Genomic DNA, 21553 nt, shown 5'->3' on the forward strand with positions numbered 1-21553 from the left:
AGGCGAGGGCCTCTGCGGTCAAGGAACGCGTTGATCACAAGCTTGCGAGAGTGAGGGTGACGTACCGTCGCGGCAGCGGCTCCTCTATTCGAGCGAAGCTTGTATTGGCTCACAAGTGGCTTGTCCTGGTCACCCAAAAAACATGACTACGTATTAGCTCAGCTAAATGTCGATATAAACAGCAGAAGCGTGGCTTAGCCTGGTTAGGTCTTGGTTTCCATTGGTTAACCTTTGATTCAACTACAATTATTATACATAGGTATACAATCATCGCTAAGCCAACCATGACGGCTGTGCCTAGGTCGGTGGCTAGATATGACTGTAATTAGGGTTGGGTAGACACGCATCGTTCGACGGTGCGTGTCCAGCTCGACGACGGCTCAAAGCGTCATGCTCCCGCCCAACGCTCAAAGACGCCTTTGACGTCCCGTCTTTGAGACGGGCAAAGACGGGCCTCGCTCTCATCCATGGCCAAGCTCACACTGACTAGGCGAGCGCGGCGCTCCTCTCTAGTCTTTATAGGCGCCCGGCGTGTCACATTGTCAGCCGGCGACCCAGCTACAAAGAGCGGCCAAGCCGGCGGAGGTGGCGGAGCTCGGCCAAGCTCAGCGCGGCGAGTCACGTGATGCGTTGCTAAAGTTACGGCGCAACTGCGGTCAAATGAAGGTCAGATTGCTGGCGACGGCAAAACTCGGCTCCACTATGTTAGTAAAGCTTTCGCTTTAAAACCGAGTTGCTCACAGAGCAGAGCGGCTGCGGGAAAGGGCTGTTCGAAGAGTTGACAGCTGCGCCGGTGCCGAAGCGTGAGTAATTAGCAAGGATTCCAGCTGCATATGCGCGCACTCGGATCACGCGGATAACAAATCGGTGCCGTTTCGCTTCCGCCGGGGGGAGGAAGCGCAGGAAAGGGTATCGCGCGCGCTGCGCCGGCTTCGTTTTCGTTCAGTTCAGTCTCCGAAAACGGATGAGACGGCCTTGAGTTGTGCGCTCCCCCGAGGAACGGAAAGCCTTCGACGCGCGGCTATGACAACTCGCCCATGAAAGGGTCACCGTCGGTGCGCCGATCTCGTATTTAGAGCCACGCGATCCAAGGCATTCCGACACCAACGAGAAGAAGATCCTGAGCAGAGGGAGCGGGAGGCCGAAGCGAACTGGCACCGTAAGCTGTGGGTTACTTAACTTAATTGTGACGAATGTCAGGAGCACGCAGGGCAGTCTTCGCTTACCCCCATTATCCGATAAGGGAAGGGTTTTTCTATGCCAGCTAGATGCGGCCAGTCAGACCCTCTCCCATCGTCCTTTTCTACGCCGTCGGGTAGCGTTCGCGCCGGCTTTGCGGTCGTGGGGGAGATCCTCACGACGGAAGTCGCAGGAAGACATATAGTTTCTCACTATAATGCCTATAGGAAAATCTGGCGCCACCGTCTATGGGAGTTTCTTAAGGGGCGCCGTGCTGTCATAGGAATGACGGTATATGTGTCTGCGAGGCTCGTGTTGGCTGGTGTTGTAAGAGGCTTCGTCTAGAACGTAGATATGGCTACACAAATAACTCGTTCTTAAAGTAAAATCTTCATAAAATGTTTCCATTCACACGTATTACATATTTATCCACCCTGCAATGCCTGACCAAGCGAAGAAAGGCAAGAACAGACGACAAATTATTCCAAAGCGAGCACAAATCTTGTTGTCTGTCCTCCAACTTTAGCGGCCCGCTGAAACTTTTTACGTTTCATACAATTGTACATGCAATAAAAAGTTCTCAAAGTTAAACAAAACATGTATTTGTGTAACAATAAAACTAACACAGCTTTTTACGTGCAGTCTTAGTAGAAACTGAACCATTGTGACAGGCGGGACGGTGCTTGTCTGGCTCTCCGAGAACGATGCCAATCCTCAGTCACAATATACCGGCATTCCCATGCATACCACAGCGCAGCAGCGCCAGATTTCCCTGTAGGTAATATAGTGAGAAACTCTATGGAGGAAGATTAACAGACCCGCGATAACCTAACAGACGCAGCGACGCAGCGCCTACCGCTTCTCCACCGGAAGGGCAGCGGCACGTGCTCAGACGCATGCATACGTGATGCAAGCAGTCGCACTTTCTGGGCAGTGTCGCTCAACTGTGCTCACGCCACTCGATTTTTGGACAATCCTTCTTACTGGGTATGTGCCAACATATTTTAGGTCATCACGTGCTATTGTGAACGAGCTGAAGAAGAAGAATAAGAAGAGCCACTGGTCGCCTCGAAGCCATCGTCCCGGTTGTAAATACTTGTGTGGACCGTGTTAAAACGTCGCATAAATGCGACCTGCATAACGGGTGCGTGACCACCACGGTTATTTCTCTTCCATCGGACAAGAAGGCCCACTGTCTTCCGAATCTGACGCTTGCTGTCCGAAGCATCGTCTCCGGCCATGTTCGGTACGACAGGGACTTCGACCTCGCTAACCGATTCCTCCTCGAAGCCTCCACCCAATAGCCCTTTGAGTAGGCTGCTCGGTTCCAAGAAATTGCCCGCTCTCTTCTTCGGCGTGCTCCTGATCCTATGCTTCGTTCTTCTCCTGGCTGTCCTGGTCTACGTGCTCGTCTCGTTCACCGGCAAGGGCCACGCTGTCGCTTCGCCGCCCTCTGTGACAGCCGACGAGGACGCCGACGTCGGCGACCATGGCGGTGAGGGCGCTGCTCAGAATGGCAGCGCTGACACGGCCACAGCCACCAATGGAGCGATGAGCAGCGTGGCTGCCAGGGAACGTCGCCATACGGACACCTTGCGGGCGGTGAGTGCCAGTGTCTCGTCTCTGGCAGGTGATTCCACCGGTTATACCACCGGACTTCCCCACAGTGACACCTCTATGGACGCTGCTATCGGAACTAATGGCCATGACACTGCCGCCATAATCAATGCAAACCAATCGAGCGCAGGAGATATCGCGATGGTAGACGCATTGTTTGACCTGGAAGCCTCAAGTGAGACAGCTAGGTTGCCGGACCAATTCGAGAAGAATGCTCGCACTGCCAATTTCACAAATAACCGGCCGGCAGACATCGCTTCACCAGCAGCATGGCAAGATGACTTTGTAGTGTTCGGCGGGCAGCAAGAGACAATGCCTAATCTTGAAACACCAGCGTATTCAAACGGAAATATAAGCGAAGTTACAGGCCGCCATGCATCAGCGAAAGAGTATGTCGGCATCGCAGAAAATATCACGCCATCTAAATACACCGCTGCGAGTGACGTCACCACCAACTGCAATTCAAGCGCTAGTGCCATGTCCAACGCTTCTGAACCAAAACATTTTATCAAGAATGGGACAAAGAGACTTTACACTGCCCTTGAGTCATAGGGCTCAGCTAAAATATGTAATTAGTTTTGATAAAGCGAAGACGGACCAGCAGCTTTAAGCAGCTTCTGATTCCGCAAGTTTAGCGTAATAGAGATCGGGAAGTCCTTAAGCGAAGCTGGCGCTATTTGAAACGCCATTCACTTTCTACTGATGATTTTTTTCGTACTGCGGTACAACAATGCTATCGGTAACCAAGTGCAGAAAATAACAATAAAGCCTGCTAGACGTTTGTACCACCGACAGAGGAAAAAGCTTTCGTTGCTGCCGTAAAAATAGTATTCTTGTTAATAAAGACAGTTGAAGACAATTCTTCGATCTCATTTTTAGTTGAATGGGGTTAAGAAATGGTGCTGCAGCGCAACTTGTGCTTCCCTGACTCAGCCCATACACTATTTACTTCATGAGTAAAATTGGCCCTTTACTTTTTTGTTTTTATTAAGCAACAGCCATGCAAGAAATTGTGAAGGGAGAAAAATATACCATATTGGTGCTACATCTTTTTTATGCCATTATCATTCTTCGCCTACTTCAGGCACTTTGAGTGTGCCATATATCTAGCTTCTTAAGCAAGTGTGCCAAGTTTTTACTAGCTTGGGTCACTGGGCATGTGCTCGTAGTCAAGACGACGTCATGGTGGTTGCATCGTCGTCATTCCAGTTTCCTAATGTGACTCCCCATGACGTCGTCGTTACACCTCTTACGTCCACCTAGTGGCCCCATCTTGCGTAAAAATTCAGGCAGCTCTTGGTGTGCGCTCGTGCTTGTTTTGCTCTTGTTATTGTTGCAGTGTCATCATGCCGTCTTCGTCATTCGACTCCCGCTATGCTGTTGTCGCCACACCAATTTGGTGACCTAGGGGCCCAGCTTGTGTAACTTAATAGCTTAAGCAACTCGGTATGTGATCGTTGTATTGATATCGTCGCAGACATTGCATCGCTTTCACTCCAGTTTCGTCATCCAACTCACGTCTTCCTTTCGTCCTTACGCCATCGTCGTCATACAGCTATCGTGACACCATCGTTACGACGCCATCGACCTGATACCGTTGTCATGTCATCGTGGTCATTGCGTCGTCGTCGCGTAGTCTTTATGATTCATTCATTGCCATGCCTTTGACATAGTTCCGTCGTGGTCGTTCCATAGCCGTCATTTCAAAACTTGTCATTCGACTCCCATCATGCATTGTTCACGTCATCGTCGTGATAATGTTATCGTCATCCCATCGTCGCAATGACGTGATGTTGCCATCTTAATAATTTTAGGAACATCACCGTGCTCTTCCTTCTAGTGTATGCGCCCCTCCCTTATGAAAATGGTTATGTCCTTTATGTTTACTGTATGTTTCCCGCAGTTCACATGAGGAAAAGTCCTTTATGTTTCCTCCATGTTGAAATTTGGCCACTGCTTTTATGTTTTCTTCGTGTGTCCTCTTTTTATGTATCCCTTATATTACCGTACTTTATGTTTCCTCCATGTTGAAATTTGGCCACTGCTTTTATGCTTCCTTCGTGTGTCCTCTCTTTATGTATCCCTTATGTTACCGTACTTTATGTTTCCTCCATGTTGAAATTTGGCCACTGCTTTCATGTTTCCTTCGTGTGTCCTCCCTTTATGTATCCTTTATGTAAACGTCGTTGCTGGAAGGAAGGCTGGTATTTAAACACAAATTGTTGGTTTTAAAGTGTCCTGGTGCGCTGCCTTGTTTTTTTTAAGTATATGCAGAGATTTTAGACGAAATATGCGCGAACTTTTGCCGGCGGACACGAGCCAATCAGCGCGCACCATGTGCAGCTCCGTCGCTTGGGATGGCGCATGGTGTACGGGCAGCCGCGATAGCTGTGACACCCACCGATCAGAAATCCGGAATCGCCGCACATATACACGCTACCTATGGCGCCCAGTGGCGTGTTTTTGAGAATGTCAGGCCTTATCTTGAATAGGTGGAACCATATTTGCTCGTAGCATAAGGAATAAAGGCGACAAAATGTGGTGATGGCTGGCTTGCAGCTGCAGCGGAACTTCGAGCAAAAGTGAAGCAGGCGTACTGCTTGCATGCTCGCGTAATCAAATACGGCCATACTCCGCACACAACTTTCATACTCAGCCAACTCAGAATTATAAATTGTTCAGTTGTACGCCCAAGCAAGCATTTACGGGATCCGCGCTGCCCTACTTCTACGCGTGCTAATATCGACACAGCAGTTACTCGTACTTGTGATCAGCGCGAAAGCGACACGGACAAAAGGAAGAAACACAACAACACGGCGCTGTTTCTTCGGAGTGTTTGTTCCTTGTTTCCGCATTGCTTTTGCGCTGTTGCTAAAGGTACGATAAATCGTAACCAACTCGCCCAATTTGCTATCTCGCCAGAGCAATCACACGCAGTTTTGAAAAGAAAGGCACTTTTAGCATCAACCGCCGGTTCTGCATTGGATAGTGACCAAACTTTTGTGTATAATCTGTGTGAGTAGTAGAGAAAAGGTATCATGACAAGGCCGAGGGCTGAAAAAAAATAGCGCAGGAAAAGCAACATGTCAAAAAGGGCTTCGAAGACCATGGTTTTGAGGTGGAGCAGTGGCAGCGTCTCCCAATGTTCGAGCTTTTTTTTTTGAGCTTAGAGCATTAGAAACGTTATAGATATTCAATTTCATTACATTCTTTCGAACTAGGCGTTCTGAAAGTTAGCGGCACCTCCAGTTGAGCTTTGGAGGTGGCAGCGCTTGCATTTCCCGCTGATGGCTGCAAAGAAATCTTACGAGCGTAATATAGAGACAATCATAATGTACGTATTAGATATTTATGTGTAATGAGGCTATCATGAAACCAATATAACACTGCGAACAGCTACTTAAATGGTTGTATAATCATATACGCTCACAGCAAAGCGGCGGATTGGCCGCGGAGGCATCCGCCTCTTTTGCGGTTCATGTAGCGCAAGCCATCGAACACTGCGCGTCGTGCCACCGCGTCTCTAGCCGTCGCGCAATTGTTATTTCTCGTGAGGGATTATTCGCTGCATGAGGCTTTGATGCACGTATGTACTGTTGATGGCGCGTGGTGATCAATACGGCCAAGATAGGGAGGGGGAGGCAGGCGCACCCGCCATGTTTTTTTTTTACTTTGATGCGCCAGTGGTTAAAGTTAATACATCTTTCAGGTAGACGACCTATCTGTAGAATGTGTAAAAAGATAATCACTGGGCGCACTCTATGTTACCTGGATGTGCACTCGAGGGAGTACACAGCCAGGTAACATAGAGTGCCCACACAGGTAACATAGTGCTCATTTATATATAGAGAAGCCAGATATAAATTAAGTAGAGTATTTCCCAAACTGGAGGCGAAGCGGAGCATCTGCAAGACGCCTGCTATGAGAACCGTCTTAAACATTCGATCAACTATATTTGATAGCCTAGCTGGCACAATACTTTCATGAAAGTCTTGCATATGAGGTTAAATATTGCATATTTCTGCATCTGACTTGCTACTGGAGAATAGGAGGTTGAAAAAGTAAGAAATACTTTATATATTAAGAGAATGCATAGCATAAATCATTTGTATACACCATCCTATTTCATGGCATGCTCAATTTTCCGCACAATATAGCCACAATTAGTGCCAGTCGGTATGCCTGGTGTGAGGGGTGCAAGCAGTGCCTTTTCCATGAATCTGCCAGTGACTAACATACAGTACAGATAGCTCTAACTGCACTATTTGCAAAAGATGCTTTCTGCGCACATTCTGTTACCTACATGTGCCCTCAAGTGCACATGTAGGTAACATATAAAGAGTGCATGCACCATATATAGATTAATGCTCCATGTTACCTACGTGTGCACTGAAGTGTACACCTAGGTAACATCCCACCGTAAATACAAAGGGCACATCCTACAATAATTATAATAAGGGTTGTTTTCTTGGGGCAAAGGAAAGGATAAGTCAAGATTTAGTACTTACAATCACTCTGCAGAGTGTATGAATGTCTGTCACACAGTACAGATATATCTGCCTGTATTATACGTACAGACAGTTGTTATGTGCACTCTATGTCACCTACATGTGCACTCAAGTGTACACTCAGGTAACACATAGTACACACCCAGTTAACATCCTGCCGTAAACATAAAGGACACATCCTAGAGGCAAAATAAAGGTCACTTCCTCGAGGTATACGTTAGGATGAGTAAACATGTGGTACACACAAAGTTGGCGTCCCGGAGGTCACACAAAGGACAAGGAATCATAAAGGTCACATAGGGCACAAGAAAGAAACATAAAGGAAACATAAAGGCAATGACCATTTTCATAGGGGCTGGCTGTCGGCGTCTTGCTGTACGTCTTGCATTCGCGCCCCCTCAAGAGCAACGCCAGCGTCTTGGCTTCGATAGTCACATCCAATAATGTGGACAACATCATGACGGCCACCAACCAAGAACACCACAATGCACTGCATAAATCACCTTTGACCGCGCACAGTGCCTTCATGAACGCCGATCCGCAGTGCACATCCGCCGATGACGTGTCCAGTGACCGAGCAGCTACTACGACAGATGAAAACCCCACGGTCAGTGCAGGAACTACCTTGTAGTATAGAGATGCCGATGTTGTTTCAAGAAACCACTACGATAGATGAAAACACCTTGGTAAACGCTGACACCGCCTTTGAGCCGATTGCTGTCAATGGCGTGTCACCACCTAGGAGCCACCACGATAGAATAAAGCATAACGGTTGGCGCGGAAACCACGTCGCAGTTTACAACTGCTGATGACGTGTCAATAGACCGCGCAACCGCTGCGACAGAAAAAAAAAATCACCAAACTTACAAACCGCCCTAATGCTCAATTTGAACGCCGCTCTATATGTGTTTTCAATTCGCGATATATTGTCTGGCGCGAACAGCCTGTCTCGTGTGAAATGTTGCAAGCGGAGCGAAGTGGGGTGCATCTGCCTCGCTAATCTGGAGGTTGCGAGAGGCCGCGCGTAGGTGACGCGTGAGCGCGACTCACAGCTGCCACCGCAGAGAAACTTCCGCTCATACAGCGCTTTGTTTCCATATGTTGTATCGGTCGACCACTCGCCGCGTGCCAGCGGCTACCAGACGAGGGTGCGTTACTCTTGCGCCATCTCATAGCGGTCGTTCCCGCAGAGCCCACCTTGCATGGCACTACGCTTTCTTTCTCACGTTTTCGCCATGGGAAACCCACCCTGCACAGGGGTTGCTCGCTGGAAATGGCCGTCAGTGCCGTAAATGAGTGCAACATTTAGTCTTCCAAACGAACGTAGGGCCGTAGGGAGCACGTTGTTCTTACGTTTTACAAAGTGTAACCTTAGCGAGGCTAGCCTGTCTTTCTTTTTTAATTCATTTTCACTCAGTATGAATACTCAAAGCAGTGAAGAGGGAACAATCATCGACGATGAATTTACTTGTGAAAAACATCCTAGAAGGGTCTTGCGCAGACAATGGTATGACAGACACACGCCAGTAGTTGCAAGCGTATGCCGCCAATTGTGTTGCGGCACGGTTTCAAAAGGATAGACTCACTGTAAGGGCGCATTGATGGCAAATAACTCGAGCATTGCACACAGTAACACGTTTTCTAGTTTTAAAGAACAATAGGTGACAACGACGGTTTAGGATTTCAGCGAAATACAATTTTCCATTGAAGAGAAGCTCTAAACACATAAGATTCCAGTAAGCGGTTATTGTTCCACTTTTACTTATTGCCGTCGCAAATAGTGACAATTACTTCGTAAGCAGAGTGACGTTGCCTTCGGTGGAGTCACTTATTGTGTCTACATCGCCGGAATTGAAGGTGAGTCCCCGTTAGCGATAGGGAAGCTCACCGCGCGTCGTTCACACTTCGTGGATTGCCAGCCGACGGCGGTCTTCCTGGTAGACGGCGAGGTCTGCTTGACACGCAGGGGATTGCCCTCCGACAAAAACCTTGCGGCACAGCAACGTGGTCATTGAGCGACAGAGCAGTGGTCGCGGCTATGCTCTAGCGTTGCCTCTGATCACTCGTCACCGATATCACGGCTTCATGCTTTCTCCGATTCACATCGTATCTGTAGCTGATGGCGCATCAGAAAGAACCGCCGGCGCTCCCAGCGACAAAGTTTTAACCCATTAAAGACCAGCGTGACCATATGGTCACGTTAGTCTGCACAGTGGATTTCAATTAATTAAGATTAACAAAACGGCACCAAAATCGCTTTTGACGTGCCGTTTGACAGATTAGAGTGTCCTTTATGGATCCCAAGTGGCAGCAGCTGTCAGTCTTTTTGTGGGAGCCCCTCGCAAATGCAGGAATAAGTGTTGCTCTGCGAGTAGCGTTGCCATGCATCGCTCCAAGGGGTAAGTGTGTTTTTTTTTACCATTTGTTTAAGCAATAGTCAGATATCCTTACCTGCGTATTGCTCTTTGAATATGTGACCTTCGATGAGCATTTGTGAAAGAATAATGTTTGATTTATCCATGAACGTGCGTGTTATCTTGTGCGTTGCCATATGGTCACGCTAGGCCTTTAGGCTACCTCACTTTCTATGTTTTTTAACTGCATTCTCATCTCGTGCACGGCTGGTGGCGCGTTCCCACAGTGGTTATTTCTTATTTTATTGTGTGAATAGGTTGATGTTGGAAGAAATAGCGAAGCAGTCACAGAGGAATACGACCACGTGTCAGTGGTTTATATCGAGCCGCCAGAGGCTAGCACCTATTCGGGTGAAAACTGGGCCGATGAAGGCTCAGGTGGGCTCATTGACATTCTAATCAGGTGGTAGCTATTAGCGGGCGCTGAAACTGTTTTCTCTGACGGACGCCGCATTGGTGGATGCGACTCGGACGATGACGACCCCGGCGAGCAAGGTGACAAAATATCATAGATTTCTTCTTCTGTAGTTGGCCATTCCGGCAAAATTATCCACTGCTTCTAAGTGGACGAAGGTTGATCTCCAGACAAGCCTTGGCATATTTCCCGACCCAAACTTTGCTGCTTACAGGGACTTTTCACTTGTTGAATTGTTCGATCTTTTTGACAATACCGTACTCGATAGGGAAAGTACTCGTATGTTGAGAAGAAGCGAATCAAGGTGGCCCATCCGAACACTGTTGCTAAGTACAAGATTTATAGGAGGTACGGACCAGATGCATGCAAATGCAGTCGCCTATAGGATTGCAATCCATGGCAAAAAGTGGTGGTGGCCGATTTTCACTTCACTTTGTGATATATCTATCAGCAACGCTTAGGCGCTAATTCGTAGCACAGGGTTCAACGTCACGCAGGTGGAATTCCGCAGGCAAATTGCACAAAGCTACCTGATGCGATGAAACAATAAGCCTAGAGGACCTGATCAACGCAGAATACCAAAGACTGGTGATGTCCTGACTGGTACACGGTATGACCAAGTGGCCCACTTTGTTGCACCAATACCTAATGGCAAGAGGTGGAGGTGTGCATGAGATAATTGCAACCGCGTGGTGCACAAATATGACGTCGGCATGTGTATTCGATTATTTATATCATATCACACTAAATAAGTGCTCGACTATTCGCTATATATGTTTTTTGTGATGTTTCATGGCTTGAAATAAATGTTTTTAACTTCGCGTATTTCGCTGTAGCGTAAGGGCCCAGTGTGACCATATGGTCACGGGCTATATTTCATAAACTAATTAGGCAAGAGTAATAATTTCTTGCATGTGAATTATTAGTATAAATGTAAGTTAAGATATGACATTTATTTCAAAATAGCAAGAAAATAAAGAAACCGGTCCCTAATGGGTTAATGCGATGGCGTTAAGGGCCTCGTGTCGCAGAAAATCCGAAATCGGCATCCCGCGTCTGGTGTCCACCGTGGGACGTCGTTCTGGCAAAAAAAAAAAAAAAACACGCTAGGCCCTACATGTGGCGCTAGGAAGTTACTGAACTAGTTGAATTTATCAAGCTATAATACCAACAAAAATCGCAAAGTACAACTTACAGACAACCTACAGGCATGATAGCACAGGATTGTAATTTGAATACATGAGAAAATATAATTCTCTTTCGCTAAAACTCAAAAAAGGAAACCACAAACTCCTTTTCCAGCGTTTCTACCATTCATAGAGTCGCCATGCCTCCTAGACTTGCGCACGCAAATCTCAGAGGCCACAAAGTGGCACGCCCGGTTCCATGCTACACCTCCAGATGGCGCTCGCCTCCACCACACCACGGCCCACGCAAGAGGCCGCGCTTCTACCAGAAGGCTCGCCTTCATTCATAGGGTTCACCGCCAGCTTTTTTCGGTAAACATTGCAGTTACATAAGCTGCAGTTGATAGGAAGTGTGAGAATCAGTCATGGATATTTGGATGCCATACCATTCCGCTCCTAAAGGCGAAGCTGAAGCGTTTTCCTAATTTTTATAATTTTTGCAAGCTACGATGCGAGCACGGGCGAATCGGTTTGCTGTGCGCCGTTGGTATACCCATGCACAGCAGCTGAACTTGACGTGTATTGGAATTCTCGTTGGTGCTAAACGTTTGACCATCGACATGCTTTTTTTAAATAAATGAAGATTACGCACCACTTTACCCTAGCAGATATCATTTTGCCTGGAATAGAAGCACAGCCAATGTTCGTATCACCGGTGCAGCGTCCATGCGCTATTTCTGAAGTAAACACGAAATGTTCAACATTTATTTTCGGTGTGCGATTGTATGATAAGCATTGCGATTTTCTTCTTTTCCAGTTTGCCACCAGGCACTGTCAAAGACACCACGGACCGCTGGAAACCCAGTCGATATCTATACGGTCAGGAGGAGGAGGAGTAGATTTTAATGAAGAGAAAAGAGGAGAAGTCGGCCTGGAGAGCGTGTCTCTAGCCTGCCACTCCTCACTGGGGAAAGGGTAAGTGGGAAGTACAGAGAAAGGTAGGTGGTGGGTGATTATGTTATGGTACAATGATACTATATACATGTTGTCCAGTATGCGGATGCGCACTGTAGACGCAATGCACGTAAGAGTAAGCATGTCCATACATATAGTAATCTTGTCACAAAAGTTTATTGCGCAAACACATTTCGCACTAACTGCACGTCTCACAGCTTCTAGAGGCGATCGTCTAAACCAGTCTCACTTAAAAAATTGAAAATAATATTACGGCACGTTGGGCACAGTGAACACTCCTCAACGCGCCCAAAGGCTTTTTCTTCTGAAAAGGGGCGGGAGTCCAAGCTGTCAACTGTAGATTTTAGTGTTCTTCATTCGGCCGCATATTGAGGACACACGCAAAGTACGTGAGCTATTGTCTCGAGAGTGTGACAGACGGTATACATTCAGGGTCCCCTGCTTGTCTAATCTTGTGATGGTATCGGTGGGTGTATGCCACACCCAGCCGTATAGATGAATGAGTGTTTCCTGGCTTCTCCGCAACCGAAGGGGAAGCCGGAATTGTAATCCAGCGTCAAGTCTGTGGAGGCGCTCTTGTCGATGTTCGGGGTTGTCCCAATGTCACGCCGTTGAAGTTTTAAGGGATGTATGGAGCAAGGCGTTATTGTCATACCGGGAAAAATGAATTTTTGTAATAGTTCCGTCAGTGTGCGCCTTTTTTGCTTCCGCGTCCGCCTGTTCATTTCCAGCTATTCCACAATGACCAGGAATCCACTGCAGCACGATGGTATGCTTTGCAATGAGACGCCTGAGCAAGCAGAGACATGATTTCATAAACCAGGGGACTATATGCGGTTCTGTCACTCATATAATTGCTGATGAGCTGCAGTGCTGGTTTTGAGTCACAGAACACTGTCCACTTCTCGAGACTCTGCTGCAGTATGCAGCGAACTGCTTCTCGAACTCCGGTCAACTCAGCTGCTGTAGACAACGTCGTGTCCTATCTTGAACCGTTGTACAATCCCCGTTCCTGGCACCATGTAGGCCGCCGCGGAAGAGGTCTGTGTCACAGAACCATTTGTAAAAACATGTTCGTAATATCCATACATGTATGATATGTGTGACAGCGCGAAATTGTATGATAGTATGATAGAAAAATGTACGATAGCGCGAAATGCTTGAGCCCAGCAAGCGGTATCTTCGACTTCTTCGTTATTCCAGGGATTGAGAGTCTCACCGTTGACTTTGCCATCGTCCAGAGTGGAACTTCGGGTATGTCATACGGTTCGAAGTCCCACGGTAATAAGTCTTGCTGCGACAACACGGGCCTGAGTAGGCGGACACAGGCCGTACGCTTGTGACATTCATGAGTGGATGATTCCTGTGTCTAGTCAGTAGCCTTAGATGCACTCGCAATAGCTCATGTTGCAGATTAACTCTAGCTGGGCATGCACGTGCCTCTGCAATAGTGCCCCAAGTAGACATACATCGTTGTAGTCCTAGGCAAATTCTCAGTGCGCGAGCCTGATCACTTTCAAGTGTGCGTACAGCAGTTGTACTAACCCGAGAAAGTACAGGCGCACTGTAGCGGAAGTAGCCAACAAAAAGTGCCTGGTAGAGCTGCAAAAGAGATGACTTGTATGGCCTCCATGATTTTCCAGACATATGCCGAATGATCTGAGTAAAGCTGTCCAGCTTTTTTCTTAATCCAGAGAGGTGCATCGACCAAGATAAGTCACGGGCGATGATGACTCTGAGAAACTTGTAGTGGGTTACTGAAGGTATAATCTTCCCATCAAACATAACGGGGTAGCAGGTCATTGACTTCCTTGTAAATGCCATGGTTACACTTTTTTCCGGTGAGAGCTGCTGTCCGCGACTGTTTAGGTATGTCGACATTATTTACACCGCGTGCTGCATGTTCATTTGCACTTGCAAGCGCGTTAAAGTGAAGCTGCAAGGTTTTCCAGAAAAAATGAGTGAAGAGCAGTACGCCATGGTTTTCAACCCTCTGAATTCAAATATCGCATCGAAATTGAGTGAAAGAAAGCGCGAACATATTTTATTTCGACGAAAAGTGCAGCAGCAGACACGCCCAGCTCGCGTGCCTCGTTTCCGCCTGTGATTGGTCGGGCGCCTCGTGACGTCAACAATGGTTCGGCTTGCAGACAACGAGTGAACGCGACAGCCATGGCCTCGCTTGCAGCGCTGTCGCTGTCGCGTGCAAGATCACTTGTAAGGGGTTTATACTTGTACATACTACACGTACGTACATACTTGTACATACTACATGTACGAGCCGATTGCGAAGAGCCGGCCTCTCCAAGAAGCAAAAAATGCTGGTGCAAGCACTGGTTTCCACGCGAACGGAGGCGAAGTGTTAGTATCTCCTTGTGTTGGAAATGTTCTTTGGCGAGTATGTTTTTTGCTAAGCTGCCTTCATTGTTCCAGTGAGTACGCTTCCGGGCAAACAACTGTAGTGTTGTGTTCCTGCATGTCTCCTCGTAGAACGTAAGTGGTGATGCAATCTTCAGCATTTGTGCGCTGCGCCAAAGCTGTCGGCAATCTACACAGACTGTTTAAACGCGGGAAAAGTTTACCGGCTGTTGTAGCACGTGTAGTATAGAACCTTCATCAGCGCGCCATCCGCACACTACTCGTAACCGGCGAATTCCGTCGGCTACGTGAGATGGTCGGTTTCTTATGTGTGCGAGAGAAGGGGCAGTGCAGCATCTTGGCGTGAGCAGGCTTTCCAACACATGTAAACTTTACGCTTGCACTGCGTTATGGTAGCAGCATGCAGGCTGTTTCACAACACACGTGCAAATAGAAAATTCGCGGCGCTTGGCGATGAAACCTGCGTCAAGGGTGGGCGATAAACATGCACCTTCCGTTCAGCGTGCTAAGCAATTTTTTTAGGAGAAGCCAAAGCACGCATTATTGATAAACTCCGGTACTAATCGTCACGGAAGTGGTTAGAGCAGAACACTTGTTCTTGAGCGCTTGAAGTTTCGTTTCACAGCAACCTCCCACTTAGCTGAGAGCTTCTTGTCTTGCAGGAACTAATGGAACATCGGAACATCGTCGCGGCCGCTGGTGTTCGTGCAAGCGTAGGCTGCACAGAACGCCGGCATGATCGGCCTACAAGTTCAATTGATGCTGCGCACGTCAACTACCACTCCTATATACACACAAATAAAGGAATGTAGGGTCGAGCGAAGCAGATTAGGATGGCACGAACGCAGAAATAAGCCCGGTCAGGCATGGTCGCGGAGACTGCGAAGGAGCGGAGCACCAGTGTTGACGTCACTAAGCCGCGGTTTCCGGTCTCCGCGCGCATCGTCAGCGTCAGCAGCAGCGTCAGCGTCAGCAGCGTCAGCGTCGCTCCTAAGTGAAAAATCCCCTCCAAAATTTTACCTTCATAGTTTATAAGGCTCCCGCATCGGTATATGAGCGTCTTATTGAATTCGACAGACTCTTCAGCTTCCCTTTAAGCTCGTGGCTCATATACACATGTCGTCTGCGCACACAGAGACCGAGACTGCGCCTGCGTGTTCTTTGATCAGTCCAATGAGAACAATATTAAATAAGGTTGGGCTCAATACACCTCCTTGAGGCACTCCACGATAGACGGGGTGGTTCTTTGTTTGACCGTCTGGAGTGATGAATGTCGTTCTCTCTTGAAGGTAGCTGGCTACCCACTGATGCATACGTCCCCCGACACCACATTCTTTTAGGGCATTTAAAATTGCATCATGTAGAACGTTGCCAAAAGCACCCTTGATATCAAGAAAGACAGCAGCCGTTAACCGAGGGCGAAGTTTCTGATGTTCAACAGTTGTTACTAGGTCGACGACGCTGTCGATTGACGACCTACCCTTTCGGAAACCTGTCATTGCGTCTGGATATATATTACGCTTCTCCAAAAACCACACCAGGCGCGCCAGAACCATGCGTTCCATGGTTTTACCTATGCAACTGGCAAGCGCCACAGGTCTGTAGGAAAGCATGGCATGGGGTGGCTTGCCTGGTTTTAATAATGCCACGATTTTGCTTGCCTTTTAGTGTGCAGGCACAGTTCCTGAGGACCAAGAGGGATCGTATAAAGCCAGGAGCTGTTCAGTCGCTCGAGGGCCTAGATGGCGTAAGGTAGAATAGGTAATGCCATCAGGACCCGGCCCACTTGAGTGTCTTCAAGGGGAAATCGCTGCACGTAGCTCTTGAAGCGTGAATGGGAGGTCGAGACGATCGTCCATTGTTGGAAGAGCACACCTGAGCACTGAAGCTACCGATGTTGTAGATCCAGAGAGGTGTATACAGGAATCTTCCGCTTTTTTCCTTCTCACTGCGCGTCTGGATGATAGCCCAAGCTCGGAATGGACGTAGCTGCTGTGGAGGAGATGGTAGGGCTCGTACAACGTGCCATATTGTGGACAACGGTTTTCTTGGGTCCAGGCTCGTGCAAAAGGACCTCCAACGTTGTCTGTCGAGCTTGTCTAAGTATTTTTGAATTTTCTTTTGCACACGGCGTAACGTCCTCAAGTCTGATATCAATTTAGTTCCCCTGTTTCCTCTCGGCGCGACGTCGGACTTCCCGCAGCTCTTCCTATATAACGTCCACGGATGTTCTTGAATTTGATGTTTGGATGATGCGTGTTGTTGCGTGCATTGCTGCTCTAATGCGCTCTTCAATCTTTTTCGGTGAATTTACACAGTTGCAGGATTCTTCTAGCTTGTTCTGAAAAGCATCCCAGTCAGTGCGTCGCGTATAAGAACTTGGAAGTCTTGTAAACCATCTCAGTTGCACATACGTAGGTAGGTGATCACTGCCATACGTTTCAGCATCTGTGCACCAGGCAGCAGAAGACGCAAGTCATCGTGAAGCGATAGCTAAATCGAGACAGCTGCTGTACGTTCTGCCACGAAGAAATGTGGGTGAGCCATCGTGCAGGATGTCAAAATCATTACTGCTTGTGAAGTTAAGAAGTTGTCTTCCTCGAAGTTTTGTGATCCTACTACCCCAAAGATGGTGGTGCGCGTTGAAATCACCTACAGTAATATGAGGTCCTTGGCAAGAGTCAAGAACAAGTTTCAGGTGTCCAGAGTCACATCGTCCCCTGGGAGAAATATAGCCACCGATGATCGAGATTATCCGGCCCTCTAGCTTCAGTGCTATAGAGACGTACTCGTTCCTATTATGCACTGGAACTTGGTTTAGCGAATACGTGAGGTCACATCGCACACATAGTAAAACTTTGCTAGTATTTCCAGTTGTCCCAGGCGCGAATTCTTCATATCCAGAGAGTCTAAATGGCGATGTCATATTCGGCTCGCATATTACGATAACGGGAAACCGATCCTTGAGCACTCTCTGTTTAATATCTCCCAGGCCACCCCGTAGACCTCGTGCGTTCCACTGGAATATTACTGAACCGCTTATCCTTTCCTGTAGTGACAACCTTGAAGTTGATGATGCCATGGCGTTTACTAGCTTTTATACAGAAGATCTATACGCTTAGTGTACCCGAAAAATTGCCGGCTGTGTTCTTGTATAAAAACATTATGTACTCTTGCAATACAAGCATTGTTATTTTTCCTTTATATAAAATAAAATGCGCACGAATGTTTTCGCGGAGACGCTGCATAAATATTGAAACGGCGTGCTATCGCACCTGCCAGAATACAACGTCGCTGTCACTCATGCTCGTAGTGTTCATGCAAATTGAGAAGACGCATTTGCAGTACTCATCCTGACCGATCTGCTTAGGCTAGTGGAGAAGATCAATACCAACGAGTCATTGAGCATTATGGAATCTATTGGTCATCACACAGAATCACCAGAGCACAGCGAAAGAATTGCGCCCAACAGCATGAAGTATAGCTTTGCGGGTATACAGAGGACGCAGTAACACTGCCCATCCTGACCGCTCTCATTATCTTCATTCAGCATATCAATGCTAACACTTGCTGAGTGTCACGAAGCCTACTGGTCATCAGACCCAGTCACTAGAGCACATTGAAAGCATCGCTCCCAACAGTATGAAATATAGCCTCGCGGGCAGTACAGAGGACGCAGTTACAGTGCTTATCGAGGCCGCTCTCATTGTTCAACGAGTTTATCAATATTAGCGAGTCATCCAGTGGCATGGAGCTTAATGTCCATCAAACTGTGTTCTTCAAATAGAAAAAGAAATGAACGCATCGCTTCTGACACCACCGACCTAGCACTTGTGGGCCAAACATAAGAGGTAGTTGGGGTGAACGTATCGACTAGCCCCATCACACTTACTGAAGTCATGAACGAGAGTGATGTCTCTGCTAACCAAAGTACTTAGCACGACGCATTTACCAAACCCCACGTCGAAAACTGATAGTCTCGTGCTTAATAATGAAGCGCCTGTTCCGACCTGCACGAATGATCCGGGTCGTTCTGCGCCATAAGACGCATGGCTCAACTTCGAAGATTCTGCCATGTCTGTACGTTCAAACCGAGACAAGTATACGGGCTAGACATTGCGTTTGTGCTTTCATCCAACGCAAAGATAGTCACTGCTCATAGCTTTGCTATATTCTTGGCAGATCATTTTACTATACTTCTCCCATGAAAACATGGGGTGAGCATCCAAGTGCACGATGTTTTGCGACTTAAGCATGTGAAGCATTTCTTTTTTGAATACATTTTTTTAGCTGACTGCACACGGTTGGCGTATCTGGGATCTCATTATCGTGCAGCCACGGCCAGAAAAGAACGATTGGTTAGATGTTTTGCGCATCTCGTCTCAACACGATAATGGTAACAAATTATACCTCTACATGCTGAGTACGCACAACAAAAGTCAGAAAACAAAGTTATAATGTAAATGGACCTAATTCACCATAAATGGGATGGTATGTGAGTGCCTATATTACTGTCATCCTCTGCCGTGCCACCGTCAAGTGCCGTTGAACCTAAGTGCTATGTTCTACATCAGATGGCACAAAGTGCCCGAGGACAAAAGGGGCCACCAAGAGGTTCCTTGGATGATCTACGTGAACGACATAGCCCTAGCAGCCGACAATCCATACGACTTGTAACCCGCTTGCTGATATAAGTGATAATACAGCGAGTAATATAGAGCTTTAACAAAGAGAAATAGGAAACTATGGTGTTGGAAGGAGAGACAAGCAAGGTATCAATTTACCAGAAAGCGATACCCAGTCAAGCAATATAGATGCCTGAGTATGCATAACCGAATGAAATACCAACTGAAATGACCATATATATACATTTGAGATATGAAAGGCAGCGGGCTTAACCTGAATATAACCAGTTTGCTACCCTGCACTGGGGAAGGACTAAGCGGAGCCAGAAAGATAAAGAAAGAATGCCCATACATGGAAAGAGAGTCAGATTACAGAAAAAAAGACAAAAAACACAGTCATGCACACACCAAGGAACTCAGGAGTGTCACAGTCCTTCAAACAGGTCGCTTGTTTGCCCACACATGGAAAGAGAGGGAAATTACAGAAAAGAACAAAGAAGAATACGTAGTGCGCGGAGTATGCAAAGCATATTCCACGCACTAACGTTCACATATGCACTAACGTTCACACATGCCACAAGCACTAACGTTCGCACATGCCATTCAGAGCTTTTAATTAGAAATCGTCTCGGGCTTGGAGTTTAACCAGAGGTTCGTTGGTCGACTGGCTTTGGGAGACCACGGCGAAACCACAAATGAGGTAGTGGAAGGTGAGATGGTGTGAAATTCTTTTGAAGTCAGAGAACCGTTGAGCGAAATTAGTTTTGAAGAAAGACTAAGGGACATGGATGAACATAAATTACCGGCTAAGTGCACAAATATATGTACCTCAAAAGTGTGAATGCATAAGATGGAGGATGAGGCTGAGAATGTTGGCAACCAAGTACACGGTAATTGAAAGTTGCTGTTTTTGTTGTTTCTCCGTGTACTGGCTCAACCCACTCTGGGGGATGAGGACCAGCCATGAGCCTGACACGTGCAATGGGTTAAAAAATTATACGTATTTTCAGGAATATCATGTCAATAAAGCGACTGCTAAAAGGAACTTGTGAGTATTAAAACGTTTTATTGTAAATATGAACTCTGTTGTTTCCGCATATTACGTGATATGACATTTTTATTAAGAAATAAAAATGAAATGAAAATCTTCAACATTAAATTCTTTTCGTCGTGCACAAAACATAATTTCAGAGGGCATCACAAATGTTCTGGTGGCTAAAATCCAACAAACATGGCTTTCCCGGAAAAAGGAAACACACAGACATTAGGCATTAGGCTGGTGAAAATACGCACGGAAATGTGGGTTTCTCCCTTGTTAGTCTACAGAAATCTCAAGCGAGGGCTGCAGGTACGAGTCTGATAAGATTTGATGTGGATAACGTGTGAACTTGGCAGTTCTCATGCTTGGTTTGGTGCTCGCCGTTTGTTGTGCTTGGGCTGGGCGTGGTTTATTTTCAAAGGGTGTCACCAGGCGGGCCTTGCAACGATCGGCGAAACAAAGCAAGAAGCACGGGGTCTACCGGCCTCTTCGAGGTGCTTGCATACTGCACCCACTTCAAGACCTCACGTGGCGGCGGAAGAGCTGTTCTGATCGGCCTGTCAGGGGTAAGAAGCATGGAAACGGGCTTCCCCACGTCAACATAACTGCTCTCTTCTCCCGAATGGCGCCACCCTTTTCCCCGAGCTGACACCAATAATTATTCTTGCAGTGAAGTTTTCTGATTCTTGCAGTGAAGACCCACCTTCCCGGTCGAGGTTATAACAACATCGAGCAAAGTTTACGTAATGGTTCTTAAAAGAATATTTTTCGGCTTTTTTGCCTTAATTTTTTGGCTTAAGATGGCGGCGGGTAAAATGAGATCTTGTGAAGATTCACTCGCATCGCATAAATGACACAAAAGTGATATAGCCAGTCCAGACCTGTGGATGTAAAACTTGAGGTTGGGGACGCGACAGCGTGGTCTCGTACGTGACACTGTAAAAACTGAAGCAGGAGTCACAAAAAAAAAGAAGTCGGGAGAAACAGAGACAGTAAATTGACTGAAAATGATGGAAACGTAAGGTATCCTAGCAATTTACAAAACCGGCAAGAAAGAAATCAGGAGGGGGAACCTGTATGATAACGCAAAGGCACTGCCATGCTATTTGAGTCCTGAGCTGGCTGACTGAGGACAAATCCATACCGAACAACTACGTGCCACAGAATGAGGCATGGGTGGGTGGCAGAAAAACAAAGAAACAAATAAAGGAGCTCGGAATCAACTCGGCACATCATAATATGATGAGAAACCCAGTGAAATCCGTACGGAATGTA

The 21553-nt window shown here is 47.1% G+C and overlaps 1 long non-coding RNA gene across 1 annotated transcript; it reads left to right on the forward strand.

Moving 5' to 3' along the window:
* Positions 1 to 908: 908 nt before the first annotated feature.
* LOC135909672 (uncharacterized) lies at positions 909 to 20831 on the forward strand. Its single transcript, XR_011514861.1, has 4 exons — positions 909 to 1159; positions 12078 to 12258; positions 20250 to 20287; positions 20700 to 20831. It is a non-coding gene; the product is annotated as an uncharacterized lncRNA (long non-coding RNA).
* The last annotated feature ends 722 nt before the right edge of the window (positions 20832 to 21553 follow it).

The sequence above is a fragment of the Dermacentor albipictus genome, chromosome 5 (genome assembly GCF_038994185.2).
Source record: "Dermacentor albipictus isolate Rhodes 1998 colony chromosome 5, USDA_Dalb.pri_finalv2, whole genome shotgun sequence".
Taxonomy (NCBI): domain Eukaryota; kingdom Metazoa; phylum Arthropoda; class Arachnida; order Ixodida; family Ixodidae; genus Dermacentor; species Dermacentor albipictus.